This window comes from Ambystoma mexicanum, chromosome 7q (assembly GCF_040938575.1).
Source record: "Ambystoma mexicanum isolate Mex_15411 chromosome 7q, UKY_AmexF1_1, whole genome shotgun sequence".
Lineage (NCBI taxonomy): Eukaryota > Metazoa > Chordata > Amphibia > Caudata > Ambystomatidae > Ambystoma > Ambystoma mexicanum.
The window spans coordinates 281293975-281311539 of record NC_090941.1 but is presented as its reverse complement, the minus strand read 5'-3'; the positions used below and the strand labels follow the sequence as shown (position 1 = coordinate 281311539).

General features: G+C 49.7%; 1 non-coding gene across 1 annotated transcript; it reads right to left on the bottom strand.

The window, feature by feature from the left end:
- Nucleotides 1–2284: 2284 nt before the first annotated feature.
- TRNAF-GAA (transfer RNA phenylalanine (anticodon GAA)) lies at nucleotides 2285–2358 on the bottom strand. Its single transcript has one exon. It is a non-coding gene; the product is annotated as a tRNA-Phe (tRNA).
- Nucleotides 2359–17565: the final 15207 nt, after the last annotated feature.

Sequence of the window (17565 nt, the reverse complement as noted above, 5' to 3'; positions counted from 1 at the left end):
TAATCCTGTAACACCTTGAACCCCAGCAAATGATGGCTGTCCTTGTGAATTGGTAGCAACCGGAAAGCTGACTCAATGTCCGCCTTCCCCATGAGGGCCCCCACCCCCGCTGCCTTTACCAAGTCCACTGCATCTTCAAATGCTGCGTAGTGAACCCTGCATTCCTCTCCCGAAATGCCATCGTTCACTGACTCCCCTTCGGGGAAGGACAAGTGCTGTATCAGTCTGTACTGCCCTTTCTCCTTTTTAGGTACCACGCCCAACGGAGATACTACCAGGTTTTCCAGTGGAGGTGTGCGAAAGGGCCCAGCCACCCTCCCCAACTGTACCTCTTTCCCCACTTTTTGCGCCAAGATTTCAGGCATTGCTAGCGCCGATTTCAAATTACATGCCTCCTTAAGTCCTTACGTGCCTGGAAAGGAATCTTAAAACCCCACCTGAAACCCTCCCATAACAGTTTTGCGTCACCCTTGTCGCTATATGCATTCAGGAAAGGCATCATGGCCTGTAAACGTATTGGCGTTGGCAGCTGTGTTTCAATCATGTTTGCTTTTCTCCTTGCCTTTTGCGTTGCCCCTTGTCTTACCCTCTCGGCTGGTGGGGCTGTGCCTCCCTGCGCTTGCAGGTTTTGAGTGTTTGTACCTGCACGCATTACCATAAGAGCACCTCCCTTCTGCGAACAACCAACATTCTGGCAACTCCCCTTGGTAATTGGGCCGGCTGATCCAAGAGGAGTTCCCACGAAAGGACCCCCTCCCTTTTGAGTAGGACCCTCTGCCCCTGCCCTGGGCTGGTCTTTCGCTTGCCACGCTCTCATCTACCGGCCTGGCTGGGACCGTTTGTGTGTCTATGCGCCCCCCCACATCCACTTCATCCCAGGTCATTGCTGGCCATACCTGCATTTTGAGTCTAAAACCTTTATCGTAGTTGCTCCATGTATCCCCCCCATGCTTCAAGTATTGCTCGTGAATATACTGCTCGTACGCCATCAATGCCACGCCATCTTGTGGGAATTTTTCTAACATAATAGTGGCATAAACCCTGAACGCCCTTAACCAGGTATGTATATTGAGCTCTATTTTTGGCCTCTCCCTCTCCTTCTTCTCCCTTTCCCTCTCAGTGGGCTCGCTGAAGCCTTGACCCGAGGGGACCATCCCCAACAACTCCATAATGTCCATGAACTCTTTCCTCCATACCCGCTCTTTGTATGCCAGCGGGATGTGCCATGCCAATGCATTAATCGCCACTCTGGCCAGTGCAAACCCCGGCATGGGCCTCCCGTATATTGTGTTATTACTGGCCAGCTCCTGCCCGTGTACCTGTGAAGGAGCCTGTGCCCCCCACCAAGCTGTCCCCCCAATTTGTGGCGTGTAGATGGTATTTGCCCCTTGCGTCACCATCTGCCCCGGGTTCCCTCCCGTTACTGGCTGCCCTACGCCTACCACGGGCTGACTCGCCCCCGAGCCAAGCTGCTCCGTGACCCCACTACCCCCTTGCGTTCCTTTACCCACCATGTTCAAAGCATTCTTATTAACAGGCAACTGGCAATTTGCACCCGTCACCCAAGCTTCCATACATTCCCTGAACATACCTTTCACCATCTCCAAGGTGGTTGGCACCTCCGCTGCTACCGCCGGTGTGGCTACAGGTGTGCTGCGAGGACCTCCCACTGGTCTTGGAGCCTCAGCAGGGACAGGTGCCGGAATGGCCTCAACCTCCTGCGCCCTCCCCTTTCCCTTGGGGTTGGCTTTTCGCTTCTGTGCTGCCGCCGCTTGCTGTTGGCTGTCCCTCGCTTTCTTGGTCATCACTCTTTTCCTTTTGGCGACCGGCTCCTTCTCCTCCTCGAGCTCCTCGATGTCCAGCTCTTTCCCTTCCTGCGAGTGCACTTCCACCCATGCCTCCTCGATGGGTGTAGGTGGAAACAAGAGTGGTGACTCAGACCTCTGGTTGCGCCCCGCAACCTCAGCTCCCACCTGTGCTGCCATTAACTGCATCCAGCTGGTGCCGTATTTGTCCCCAGCCCTTGTTGCCATCATCAAAAATGCCTCCAGGTCATCTTTCTGCTGGTCCTCTTGGCTTTTCCCTTGCATCTGCATCATTCTCTTTAGGCACTGTCCTCCCAATCAATGTTTTATGTGTCTCCTACTTTCCTGCACAGCACCTGCAGCCAAAAGAAAATTCTGCTTAACTTGCTGTCTTTTCTCTTGCTATAGCCTTGAAATAGCTCGTTAATCACACCCGGCACTTTTTCGTACGCCGCGTCTTACTTTTCAAAATTATCTCCTGCCGAAACCCGTGATCGAACCAGGGACCTTTAGATCTTCAGTCTAAAGCTCTCCCAACTGAGCTATTTCGGGCTGCTACCCAACCTGGGTATGGCCGCTTCCCACCTCAGCTTCGTTCGTTGTTATGTGCCGCCGTGAGCCTGTGGGACCCCGCTGCCTCGCCGCTCAGCTGGCTGGCTCCTCTTTTGCAGGAAAACTTCCTTCGCCTCTTGCCGGCTGCGAGCGTGTAGCTCCCTGCTGCCTCGACGTTCCGTTGGATGGCCTCGCCTGCTTCGGGACCTTCCTTTCCTGTCGCCGGCGCTTCTGGATGCCGACCGCAAGAGTCGCTGCTTCCTCGCAACGAAACGTAGTCTTGGATGAAAACGAAGTCCACTCAACCGCTCTGCCAACCCAGGAAACGCTGCAAAACGAAAAGAAGTCCTCCACTCTTGACGGGCGCCCGGCTGCTGGAAGAGCTGCAAGTGCTCCTGTGCCGGGCGCCCGCCGCCTTTATCCCCCAAGCCCCGCCCCCTTCCTTTGTTGCCCTTCGCGGGCTTTTCCAGGGCTCTTGGCGCCCTTTTTCCCTTGCTCCTTTGCCGCCCTCTCCCCTGCCCCTGTGGGGGAGGGGCCAGAGAGCGTAAAGGAGGCAGGCCCCTGCCCCGGTTATCGGGGTGCCTCCTCCATTCGCCGCGCTCTCCCCTCGTCACCTTCATTATTGTTGCTGCCGAGAAAGCACTAGAACTGACTGTTTGATAGCCAATCTCACGCTTTGCAGGAGAGTTGCTCTACTTTGGGGCAGCACGAAACACTGGTTCACATCTGTGTATGCTTTGTGCATTGTCCTTTTCCAGCTCTAAACTGGCCCAGGTGAACACCGCCTGGCTTGGCAGGTGACCTAATTACGGATGCACTGACACTGAGGCAGACGATTCACATGCACATTAGTCCTCACACACCTCACTCACCTGTGGTCGTGCATGTACGCAGTCACAACTACAGCTGCAGTTTGTGAATTAGACTTTTGCAATTTGTTTACCTGCACATTAGCAGATAGAATCTGCACTTGTGCTATATGTTCTGTGAATTTCACCTAGGGTGTGCAACATTGCCTTACTGAATGGCGCACATTAGTGCAGTAAACATAACCATGCATCTGTGCAAAGTGTGCTGTATGTGTGCTGTATGCTATTGATTGACCTGTGTGAAACAGCATTAGATGAGAAGTCCTTTCCTTCATTATGCCTTAAAACTTTCTTCACAGATGTTGCAACCTAGCGTCCATTACAGGGTTCATTTATTTATTGTGACATTTGTAAAGCGCACTAAGCCCAGATAAACTTAACTGGTCTGCTGTTAAATTTCATTTACCAGTTTAATGGTATCCACTAATTGCTCATTTTACTATAGCGGATATGATAACTCAGTGGGTTGAGCGCTCGCTGCTGCAATGTGTGTGTGATCTGCAGGTTCGAATCCCAGTAAGGCCATCTCAGCCTTTCATCCTTCTGAGGTCGATAAATGAGTACCAACACAGGTTCGGTGATATTGTATGCATATTTGTTCTATAAAAAAGAGCTTAAGCATAAGTGCTATACAATAACATATTATCTTTTGGCCTTGGACGTCTGCTTGCATTCACAGTTATTTGACAATATGGATCTGGACCTGCTGTTATTGCATATAGCGATCTACATGGAGGCAGGGGTATACCTAAGTCAAAATGTTGGGGGGAGGAGGTCCAACCCTTTAAATGTGGGAGAGGTGCCAACTTCATAGATTGTGGGTCAGAGCAAACTTACTTGTGTGGGGTGGTCCTCTAACTTCTTTACACATTCTAATAAGACTATTCTAGTGCAGCTTCAATGTTACTAGCAGTTAACTCTCTCCTTCACATCTGAAACCACACAGTTAAGGAGTGCTGTGAGAATGAGCTGTCTACTGCCCTTTAGTACCCTTCTGATCACTCCATGCCCTGAGTCTGACATGCAAGTACTAACCCCATCAATTGCCTAAAAACGTATGCATACGATTGTGGTTGCTAACAGTGAAACCTTTGTACATTAGTAATTGCAGAGCCTTTGTTAACTGTGCAGTTGCGGCGCACCATTTTTCATCTGTTCCCTGCCTGCCGAAGGGTCTGTAGTGTATGTCAAGCAGGTAATAATGTCATCAACATAACCCAGCATTTCGGGGGGTGAGAGAGGGGGAAGGCTGAATCTCAACCTGCCCACTCTGTTCTTGTACCAACCCATCATAAAACGAAAGATCTTGCTAATGTTTAGAGATGTAAAAGGACACAATTTGAGATGAGCTAAGTCTTGGGAGGAGAATAGAGCACCCAAATGTCCCTTGAAGTAGACCTTGTTGCGCCGCAAGTTCGCATTCCTTGCTTGCACACTGTGGAATCTGATCACTAAGCCTTGCTCACTAATGGGGCACCACGCTGGCACCGCCGCGCCGCTGCCGACCACCCCCGGTCTGGCAGCGCATCTCTCAGTTGCGCACATGACTGAAAAACAGCCCGCACACAAATATTCTTTGGCGCACACAGCCCAAAAAAAATTAGAGGGAACATTGGCCTGTGAGTGTCCTCCATTTTGAGATACCCAGGCCCTGCCATAGGAATCAATGGATTCCTGACAAAAGATAAGATAGCCACTTTGGCCTCTTGGTTTCGATTACCTTTTACCTTGTTCCCCAAAGTCCAGGGAAGCTCTGACCCTGTCCCCTCCTCCTGAATGGTAAGTTTCTGTAGGCAGTGGGTCCTGGGATATATATCCATAGTTAAGCCCCTACAGAACCTTACGCATGGTTTGACCGCTGAGCCCCAGCCATTTTCTCATGAAACAGAAGATGCCTTTGTTATCATTAAGCAAGTACTCACAATTGCTCTGGCTTTAGGTTTGCTGGATTACAGTAAGCCCTTTGTGCTTGTTTTGCGATGAGTACAATAGGTTTGCTCAAGGTGTGTTGACTCGTTAGATCCAGTAGAAATGGGACTTCCAGCGTGTCTACGAGCCATTAGGGCTGCTGCTCTGTTGATAGAAAAAAACAGACTCACTAGTACAGAAGTAGCCTGTCACAATTGCAGTTCCCCATGCTGTATTGTCATTATAACTTTAAGGGCAGACACAGCACGTGTCAAAGGCCCGTCCCACCCAAAATGAAAAGTTGCTCATTTCTGCTGCCAATGTAACTTTGAATCAGTGTTCAGTCCAGAATCACACCTCCTTGCTACCAACCTCTGAAGATGGGGAGCCACATGACTGTCAGGTTATTGTGGAACCTTTCTTGTAACCCTGTGTTGATCCTGACCTGACTCTTATTGTTGACAGATCTTGTATCTGTGCCCCGGAAACTGGGGAATCAGTCTTTGGTATTCTGTATACACCCCACCATGCTGTTCTAGAAGCATATCAATTACCTCTAGCAAAATCAGCACAACCCGCTGAACTCATGGTTCTCACCCATGCATGTGCTCTGGCCCGAGATAGATTGGCTACGATCTATACCGACTCCAGGTATGCCTATGCCCTGATCCATGACTTCAGTGTCCTTTGGAAGCAATATGGATATTAAAGATCCACAGGCACCCCAATATTAAATGGAACATATGTATCAATCTTATTGAATGCATTGCATTGTTGCTTCCCACCGCCGTAGTTATCGTAAAATGCAAGGGACATTATCCCTCACAGTTATTTACAGCCCTAGGAAATACATTTCCTCCATTTCATAATGGCCAACGCAATCTGCCATTGTTTTACAGGAGGCCGTCGCACCTCCTCATAGACAGAAGCCGGCCGCTTACACGAAGGGCCGTGAGATTAAGGGCTGTCCGCGGCTGTCCGCAGAAGGCCGCGCTGCCGTGCACCTAATCTGTAAGTACTGGAAAACCGAACATTCCGATGGAACCTTTGTCCTTGTAACTGGCATCAGCGCTCCCTGTGAAGCTCCAAACCCCTTGAATCCTTTGATTGTATCTGCCTCTTACGGCCACACTGAGGTACATAACCACTCCATGCCCTAATTTGCATAGAGCATTTCGCCACCTGTTTGGTACGCAGGTCCTTCTCCGTACTGTCCTGCAAGTTGCTAAGTATACCCTGTACATACCGCTGTTATTGGAGATGTCACTACTCTGCACCCTCGTTCTGTAAGACGTACCCAGTTTCCATAAGCCTATTTAACCAATCGCAAGCAGATACCGCGGCCTCTTCGGTCCTTGGGCTATAATGAAGTACCTAATAGTATAAATTGATACTACTAACGTTAAGACTGCCCTATTCAGCTGCGCCTACCTTGCTTTTCCTGCATTACAACATATCATGATCAACATAGCTGATCTATTCGAAGTCGAACCCACTTAAAACGTGATTGTACGTAGGTCGCAATTGTATTTAGGCTGTGTCTAAATATGTCGACATGCCCACTAACCTGTTAAAGGCGTTACTCATCTGATTGTGAATATATATTTTTGAGGGTCATTAGTACCCTATTGCACCAACAGTTTACTAGTCGATACTATCTGGCTGTGCCTATTGCTATCCGAGCCTCTCGTACCCTCGCTCCAACATGTCAGTAGTTGCTGTGATTTGAATGAGCCCAAACTGCCGTGACGTGCACATGTCTTTTACGCTCTATGCCACTGTAACATTTGACGGTAATGTACTGCCTCTGGGACATTAGCACGGTGCCGTACCACTAGAGCCAAATGCATTTGTTGCTGGTTACTGTTCTCACTTCTAGCACCCTTAGCGGTGCTTACCGAAATGTGCCCAGTGTAATCAACATGCCTAGGCTTTACTTGACTGCACTTTGGTTAGTTGCACCTATCCTCTAGGTACCCTCACTGCTAACGGTTTTTGCAACTAACAGCCCACTTTGTTAATATTCTGTTGCCCCTTATCACATCCTAGTGACAAGTGTTTTTGGCCTTCTGCTAGGAAATTGAATTTAGATGTTATATAGTTTTCTCTGCTACCTTAAGTTGCAATTGTATTTAGATTTCAGCCCACAGTACATGCAAATCATGAGTGTTTCTGGTCTCTTGTAATGAAACGGTGTCTAGATATTAGCACATAGAACCTCCCGGGTACAATACGAAAGTGTACTCTGCTCTCCTTCTGAAATAATATTTAGATGCTAGTACAATAGTACCCTCCTAGCTTAACCTGAAGATGCCCCTTGCCTGCTCCACTAAAGTAACTCAGACCCTACTACTTACCCTTGCTATCCTCACCATCATGGCCGTTGTCACTAAAACTAACCCCCCTAAGGATAGAAACCTGAGACTCAGGTTCAGACTGACATGTATCTACGAACCTAAAAGAAACCTCCTCAACAACTCCAACAGACGTACTACCACCCAGCCCAAGAATGTTCTGCCCATATCAACGCAGACTACCAACTCTTGCGCTCAGACTTCCACCAAAAATCATACGATCAAGAAGACCCTCTCACCCAAACCTTCTGTAATAGCTAAATACAATAGTACTCTAACGCTAACAGGTTCCCTCATCAACGCTAGATCAGTGGTAGCCCATGCTACGGAAATAGCAGACATCCTAAACAATGATAACTTGGACCTATTGGCCATAACTGAGACCTGGTTACATGAGGCTGCAGGACCAACTCTCATGTTAGCGGTACCTGATAATTAGCAAATGCTCAGAGTAGACCGGCCCAATGCCAGAGGTGGCGGCCTAGCTATTATTTTTCAAAACGACCCTCCCTATTAGACTTGCCACGTCAACATCCTACAAATCTTGTGAAATACTCACAGCTAAACTGCCTCTCTCCAATAACCGTACACTAACAATCCACTTGATATGTAGGCCCCCCGGGCTACTAGGCACCTTTGAAGACGACCTAACCAGTCTCATTGCCAATAACATAAAAGACCACTCTCAAACATTACTGATGGGAGACTTTAATCTTGGCTATAATGATACAAATAACAAACACGCCAAATCAATAGCATCCATGCTAAATGATCATGGTCTCACCCAAAAAGTCTTTTCTCCCACTCACATTAAACGAAGGACCCTTCACTGGGTATCTGAACTAAACTGCAATATTGATATTACTGATATCGTCCCGCAACCATGGACTGATCATCACCTAATAACTTTCTCCGCCAAACTAGATCTTCTCAGCCCCAAGACTAATAATATGGTACCCCTTCTCCCCACCAGAAGTAAGAAGGATATTACTGCTGAAAAACCTATACCACTCCTCCTTCCAGACATCTCTGGACTGGAAAGCAACACCAACCCGGACATACTAGTAAAACCTTCAATAATGCTATGACCAAGGCACTGGACATAATCGCCCCTGCCAAACAGCGAAAAGCCAGACAGGAAGCACACCTGAATGCCTGGTTTACTCCACAACTTAAAGCTCTAAGACTAAAAAAAAGAAAGCTCCAATCCATTTGGTGTCACTCCCCCACTGAAAACAATAAAAATAATCTAACTGAACTGGCCAAAATGTACAAAAAAGAAATAACCAAAACTAAAAAGAATACTTTCAACGACAGAATTGCGAAAGCTAACTCCAAAAGCAAAGAACTCTTCGCAATCCTTCGTGAACTGGAATCCCCTATCCGACCGGCAGACAATGCCCCCAAGGACAAGGTATGGTGTACTAACATACAAAATGCTCTATCGAACAAAATCTCTTCCCTCCAATGCAAAATTGCCAATAAAAAGGCCTCACTGCCACCACCTGATCTACAACCCACTCATTTCCTGGAGACCAGGTTAACTACACCCTTTAGTTTCAAGACCATCTCTATAATTGATATAGAAAAAATAATGCTCTCCCTCAAACCTTCATATTGCAAAGGCAATACCTTCCCAGCGCAAATAATAAAGAACGCAGATAGAGACCTAGCCCCTTTCATCTCTAAGCTCATAAATTCCTCCTTTAAATCAAACACGGTACCCGCCAATCTCAAAGAATCATGAGTTCTCCCTTTACTCAAAAAACAAACCCTGGACCCCACCATCCCCACCAACTACAGACCTATCACCACCGTGCCATTCTTACTTAAAATCCTGGATAGAGCTGCCTACATACAAATCCAGGACTACCTGGAAGCTAACCACCTACTAGGCTCACGGCAATCCGGCTTCCGTCCCCTTCATGGCACGGAAACAGCCCTGCTAGACCTTAAGACACAAATCGAAGAACTAAAGGACAATGTAAAAACAGCCTTACTACTTCTACGGGACTTTTCGGCAGCCTTCGACTTGGTGGATCATGCAGTTCTATGCAACCACCTTACATCTGCCGCCAACTTCACGGGAGAGGCCATAGCCTGGGTCCAATCCTTTTTAGCCAACCATACTATGAAGGTCTTTTCCACCTAAGCCTCCGCTGATGCTATCAAAATAACCTGTGGTGTGCCAAAGGGCTCCTGTGTCTCCCCTACCGTGTACAACATCTTCACCAAGCCTCTGTTTGACAAGTTGGACAGACTGGGTGTCACCTACACCAACTATACAGACGACACCCAGATCCTCATACCCCTTTCGGGCAACTTTGCGGCCGACTCAGCCTTGGTGAACAAGATCTACACCATCATTCAGGCATGGATGGCATCACATGGCCTCTGCCTGAATGACGATAAAACAGAGATACTAATCCTAGGTTCTGAAGCTAACATCAAAAAGCTAAACCCAAACTACACATCCTTCAACATTGATAACAACCCTATCAAGGTGATGTCTGTGGTTAAAACATTAGGATTCTATTTGGACTCCTCTCTCACTCTCAAAAAGCAAGTCAACTCCCTTGCCTCGACTGCGCATGCGCGCACGACGCATGCGGAGCTAAATACATCGGCTCCCGGCGGCCGCTACTATTATCCTGAATTTTTTTCCCTTTTACTGGAATCAATCTCGCCTCAACCGCCCGCCAGCGGAGGCGGACCCACTAGAGCTGCTGGCGCTGCACTCCGGAGAAGAACCGGAGCGGGAGACGCCAGAACCAGCCCGCGGACCGCTGGCGGATGACTCGCGGCCATTGCGGCGCGGGCGGGAGAAGAGGATCGCCCCTCCCCCCCTGAGACGCTGAGAACGCTGTGGCTCCCAGGCGAGGTCGATGCTTGAAACGAGACCCCGCAACGCTCTCCAGGTGCCGTCGAGCGGCCGCTGAGGCCCCCCCCACCTGCTCCACCCTCGGGACAACAGTTGCTGCACACCTCCCGATCTACGAGAGAAATGCATCCGGATAGACTTCGCGGCCTGGGCCTTGCACCGCCAGCCTTCCCATCGGGGTCTCCTCCCTCCTCCACCTGCCCCCCCTCATCAGCAAGACTGCAATACCTGGGGTCGAGCGGCAGCAGGAGCCGTGAGCTGCGCTCCCCCGCGGAGGGAAGACACGCTGCAAACAGAGGCACCCACGGCAAGGTACACAGGTGTGGGGGGTGGATGTTTTGCTTTGTTTCCCCCCCGCGACCCTTTTTGCAACTAGCCTGCTGCAGAGGCCACAGAGCCCGGAAGGGCCACAGCTGCGCCATAGACCAGCACCAGACCCAGAACGTTGTCACGACCCACAAGCCACAAACGCAGCAAAACGACACTGGGAGTGTGGGGACGAAAAGATCCTCTTCTCACAACCAAGTGAGCCCCCCCCGGTCCACGGTGGACCCCAAGACTTGGCGTAAACGGTGGAACTGCCCTGCCCCTCTCTTGGGACCACCCCGGGCGACTTAAATCATCGCTCGAAACGTAGTACTCGCAGGGGGCCACCCTATGCAGTGAAGACAGACGCTGGTCAGCCCACAACAGCGGATGAACAGGGGCACAGTCCTCCCCACGAGACCCCTACGCACTTTGGCCTAGATCCCAGATACCACGGGGTCCACTCTATATGCCGGAGATAGGCACGTGCCAACACCACGCCACCAAGCGAGATTGACACCTGCAGCGACGACGCTGCGGCCATCCCAAACGTGACTTTGGCAGAGGCTCGCAGTGTGCACCCTACGCAGCCGATACACAATCGTCTGCTCCATACGGGACCTCTCCCGACCGGGAGCATCCAGATCCCTGCTACACAGAGCCGCTCGACCAAAGCATGGGAAAGGAGAAAACCAAGAGGCAAACGCTACAGAGCAAGATGGATCTCTACACCGTGGGGGCCCCTCCCCAGCGCGAGCCTCAGCCCCCAGAAGAAGAGAGTAGCCCTGGAGAACTCAGAGACCCTCCTATCTCTTTGTCAGACCTTATGAAAGCGATTGGGGACTCGAGGACATCCTTGGAACTTAAAATGGGCGGCCTATCCTCTGAGGTGTCCCTTATACGCCAAGACCTCCGCAACTTATCGACCAGGGTGGGGGAAGCGGAACAGAGGGTGTCTAACACTGAAGATGCGGTCCACCGCATGGAACAGCAGCTCACTGCGATTGCCCAAAAAGTGACCCAACTGGAAAACCGCGCCGAAGACAGTGAGGGGAGGGCGCGACGCAATAATCTCAGGATCCTCGGTATACCAGAGAAAGAGGAAGGCCCCAGCGCAGAACTCTTCTTAGAAGATTGACTCATTCATATCTTTGCCCCTAAGAAGCTATCCAAATTCTTTTTCGTGGAAAGGGCACACAGAGTCCCCACCGGCCGACCTATACCGGGTGCCCCGCCCAGAACAATGATCGCACGCCTACTGAATTACCGCGACCGGGATGCGATCCTACAAATGGCAAGGGCCATGGGCCCGATCACATACAACGGCTATAAGGTCGGTTTCTATCCCGATTACACGAAAGAAGTCCAAAAAGCCCGCCAGTCTTTTGACTCCGTCAAGAAGAAGCTCCAGTCGCTATCCATCAAATATGCCCTCTTCTTCCCGGCATTGCTAAAAGTCCAGTATGAGGGCACTACTCACTTGTTTTACAACCCTAAAGATGCATGGGACTGGCTTGAAACTCATGTCCTCACGGACTCCAGCGGGAGACGTGTGCATTCGGGCCCACCCACACAGCGACCTCGACCTGGGAGATCCTCGCCCCCTCGTTCCCCGACCAATGCGGACGACGACGCGTCAAGGACCCCTACGGAAAAAGGATGAATACCCTGTACTAAGGGGCCCAAACTGCAGATTGGTAGAATGGGAATGCTCACCTAGCGGCCGCCGCCCCCTAATGCGGCGTGCGCGTTACCACAGCCGGGTTATCCCGAAGAAGTTCATAAAGTTATAGGTTCAATGTTTGGGCGACAGGTGCTCCCAGTTGTGGGGGAAGTACAGGGTAGGGGGGAGTTCAAGGACTGTAAAGAAACCGAATCAAGAAACAAGAAGGCACAACACATAGAAGCACTGACAAGGGAATCAAGTACTATCTATGGGCAAGACCACAGACATAATCATCATCCAGGCAGCAGATACACCGACACGAGACGACCCCCGGACGTCTCCCCCGAAAGTACAGTGCTGCACACCTCTCGAGTGTACATGACCGCCACTGATCCTCCCAGAAGCCCAGATAAGCGCCCCACGCAGATACAATGAACTCCAACAAGGTAACCGTGCTCTCCTGGAACGTCAACGGCCTCGGCTCCAGCATAAAGCGAAGACTGGTGCTCCAGTACCTTAACCGTTACTCGCCGGACATTGCCCTTCTAAATGAAACACATTTGCTAGGCACGAGCACAAAAAGGTCCAACTACTCTCACGCCTACCAGGCTGGATTCACGACAGGAGCTAGGGGCACGATGATCCTTGTCCACAAGCGAGTCCCCCTGCAGGTCAGGAAGGTCAAGACCGACCCCCGGGGCCGCTATGTTATGATACTGGCTGACATCTGGGGCGAGAAATGGGGCCTCGCTGCAATTTACGCCCCCCCCTTACAGAAGAAAGAACTACTCTCCGAGCTACGGAGCCGGTTACTGGAAGATGAGGCCGATGTATGGGTGATTGGCGGGGACTTTAATGAAGTGATGAACACTGCAGTCGATAGATCTCACAGGAGATCAGGTACCTGCCCTGCCCCCACACCACTCGCCATGTTCGCCAGTGGACTTTGAAAAAGCATTTGACTCCGTAGAATGGGAGGCTTTGTGGGCAATCATGGCTCGGATGAACCTGGGGCAAACGTTTATAGCATGGGTTAAACTCCTGTATGCACACCCGGAGGCCATGGTAAGGGTGAACGACAGGTCTTCTGGATCATTTCCCTTGGGTCGAGGTACGAGACAGGGGTGCCCCCTCTCCCCGCTGCTTTTTCTCTTGGCCATAGAACCTCTCTCAATTGAGCTTAGAGCTAACACTAATTGGACAGGGTTCGCCTGGCCCGGGGGGGAGAGGACCGACTATCCCTCTACGCGGACGACCTCCTCATATACCTCAGTAACCCACGCACTTCCTGCCCGATTGTTTCCCGCATCCTTAGGGAATACCAGCGCTTTGCAGGCCTTAAGGTAAATGAGACCAAAACCATTTACTTCCCGATCCAGGGCGGCGAGTCTGCAAACCCTGAAACCTGCCCATATCATGTCTCCATTAGAGAACTTAAATACCTGGGTATAAGACTCGACCCGACACTGGGTGGGTTTCTGCAACTCAACTTACAACCAATAATTGACCGGTTCAATAGGGACACCTCCCACTGGCAATCACTCCCACTATCACTAATGGGCAGAGCGGCGCTATTCAAAATGATGACCCTCCCCAGACTGTTGTATGTACTTCAAAACGCCCCCCTTGTCATCCCTCGCGACACCTTCGCACTCATTGACAGACACCTTCGCACACTGCTGTGGGGAGGGAAACAACCCAGGATCGCCCTTGAAACGCTGCAGCGATCAGTGTGGGAGGGAGGCATCGGTCTACCATGCATACGCACCTATTACCTTGCAGCCCAGATTGGGGTGGTAAACGACTGGATACACGCAGACCCCACACTCCCCCACATCCGCCTTGAAATAGAGAGCATGACTCCACTAACCCCACTACAGATCCTGTACGCCACCCACGACCAACCCCCGATGTTACCCAAAATGACACGCCATATTTGCCGGGCCTGGCGGGATGCGCACAAACTAATAGGCTGGAAAGGTAAACCAACACTATCTCAACCCCTATGGCACAACGCACTCCTCCCGGAAATAGTAAAGATGGGCCCCTTCGGTCACTGGTGCGTAAAAGGGATACACACACTAGCGCATGTGATACAAGAAGGCCACCTCCTTGACTTTGAGGCCATGCAAGAGCAATTCGACCTCGCACCCATGGACCGGTTTCGACATGCGCAACTGGCCCACGCCATCCGCACCCAATTCCCTGACACGACAACCATACCCCCCTGTACTCCCATTGAGACCAATATCCTTCCGCAATGCATTGCCTCCAAGGTCACTTCCACGCTCTACCAAGCCCTTAACTCCTTTGGGGCGGCGCAGCTAGATGGGCTCAAGGAAAAGTGGGAAAAGTACATAGGTCAAATGGAACCAGAGGACTGGGTAGAGGCATTAATGTCCCCTAGAGAAATTGGTATAGACTCTAAACTCAGACTTATACAACTGAGGATCCTCCACCGCACATACTATTCACGTACTGCCATGGCCAGATGGGGGGGACTGGAAGATGGGACATGCCTCAGATGCAAAACGGAACCTGCCACTTTTTACCATATGATATGGGACTGCCGAGTCTTACAGGTCTTCTGGGAGAGCTGTATTAACACGATCTCTGCCACCCTGGCGACACCAATCCCCAGGGATCCCAAAATGATACTGTTGGGAATCCGGGGTGAAGTGGATCTCTCGAAATATGAACAAATATTTCTGGCACTGACATTCGGGGCAGGCAAAAGATTAATCGCGACTAGCTTGGGCTCTGCTGACCCTCTATCTGTGAACCGCTGGAGCAATGAGTTGGACAGATGCGCGGCCTCTGAGCGCCGGATTTATAATGCACGGGGTTGCCCCCGCAAATTCGAAAAAATATGGGGTAAATGGCTTGACGCTAACTGAAATGTGCCGATGAAAATAGAAATGTACTGTGTTTACATTGGTTACCTGCCTTATCCCACAAATGGCAGATGGCTCTCGGCCCTACAGAGTTCCTTTTGCTTTTTGAAATTGCCTTACCACCATGATCTGATGTATGCCTTTGATTCATGTCTGTTTTGTTGTTGTATTATTAAAACGTAATAAACAGAATTATTAAAAAAAAAAACTCCCTTGCCTCTACTACAACCTATACCTGCAAACTTATCCGAGCATCTAGACCGTACCTCTCTAGTGCCAGCCGGATCACCCTAGCCAATGCTCTTATCGTGTCAAGATTAGATTACTGTAATGCCTTATACTCAGGAGCTAACAAATATATCACAGACAAAATTCAAAGACTGCAGAATAACGCACTGAGCAGCGTTAGACATCCCCTATAGAGAGCACATTACCAAATTCAGAAAAGAAGTTAACTGGTTGAAAATAAATAGAATCTCCCTAAAAACATCTTCTCTTACTTCCAAATGCTTGAACAACCTAGCACCCTCCTACTTAGCGGAAAACATCACTAGGAGAACAACCACCCGCCCTGCGAGATCTGCTAATACATTCATGCTGGAGACCCCCAGGTTTAAACGATCAACCGCGGGAGCAACTAGCTTCCCTGTCAAAGCTGTGCAATGCTGGAATAAGCTACCACTTGACCTCTGACTAGAATAACCTTACCCTAAATTCAGACACAAGGTACTCAAATGGTTGCGCACTAACGACACTTAACCTGATTCACCCACTACTACCGGCTCTCACCTGCTTCCTGTACCTGCTGAGTCATACTGTATTATAGGCGAGTATGTATATACTATTATATATGTCTTTGTCTCCTTGGCCCTCCATGGTCACGCTCTGTATTATATGTACTTATTCACCTGCTGTACTTACCTGTATGCACCTTTTATGCACTGTAACCAAGCTATAAGACTTCTTGTACTACTGTGCCCGGCTACCAAAGGGTTTGGTGCGCATTACCAAGTAAATAAAGAAACAAAGCAAACAAACATTAGAAGATGGTGCAGCTTACTCAGCGACCGTAAACGGGCCCGTGGCTCCTAATGAATTTCTTGTTTGTGTTACAGTACTACGGTCACCCATCACTTCCCTTCCCAGTCTGGCAATTATCCAGGATCAAGAAGGTTAAAAGGTGACCTGGACTCCTCAAAAAATGTGTAAGTTGGTTGTGGACTCCCAGTGGTGTTCCCAAGACGGCCGCCTGGTGGCACCTAAGGTACTCCTCCCCTACAAGGCTTAGCCCATTCAGGTGAAAATGCTATGATCACATTATTGCATTGAGATTGGATGGCTCCTGGTTTAGCCTCTATGGCTCAGAGTTATTGTGAAAATTGTGTCATATGCTTAACATACAATGTTGGGTGAGTGGTGCCCATGAGAATGGCTGTACTTGCATCCTGTACCGGAAGATCAATTTTTGCATGTGCAGTCAGGCTTGATACAGCTGCCCACCTGCATGAACTATGCCTACTGTTTGTTCCTTGTGGATGTATTTACTGGGTAGGGAGAGGCATTTCCATGTGGAAAAGTAGACACTGTTACAGTGGCTAAAAAGTTGTTAGCAGAGCTTATACCTCAGTTTGGATTGCCCCTCAGTATACATAGCGACTGAGGTACCCATTTTACTGGTCAAGTTGTTAGAGACGTGTGCAAAGCTTTATGAATAACTGAACATTTTCATTGTGCTTATCGCCCGTGCTCTAGCGCGCATGTGGAATGTCAGAATGGGCAGGGCTGCCAACTTTTGGTTTTCCCAGGAGGAGCCAGAGAGGGGATGGCGAGGTTGATGGCCAGTGGGGTAAGGGGGCGGGTTACTGTGTACCCACCTTGTTGCTATTTGTTCTGTGCTACTGGAACTTTATCAGGTATGCTCAGGGCCACCTGACAGAGTTTAGGGGCCTGGTGTGCCGCAGAAAACATAGAGATCATCAGCCAGGGTTATGCCTTTTATCTTAGTGCTCTTTATGTGCCTGTGTTCTTATGTGTATATCTGCACACTTAACAACTCATTGGTCCTCATTCCAAGCTATAAGACTTCTTGTACTACTGTGCCCGGCTACCCAAGGGTTTGGTGCGCATTACCAAGTAAATAAACAAACAAAGCAAACAAACATTAGAAGATGGTGCAGCTTACTCAGCGACCGTAAACGGGCCCATGGCTCCTAATGAATTTCTTGTTTGTGTTACAGTACTACGGTCAACCATCACTTCCTTTCCCAGTCTGACAATTATCCAGGATCAAGAAGGTTAAAAGGTGACCTGGACTCCTCAATAAATGTGTA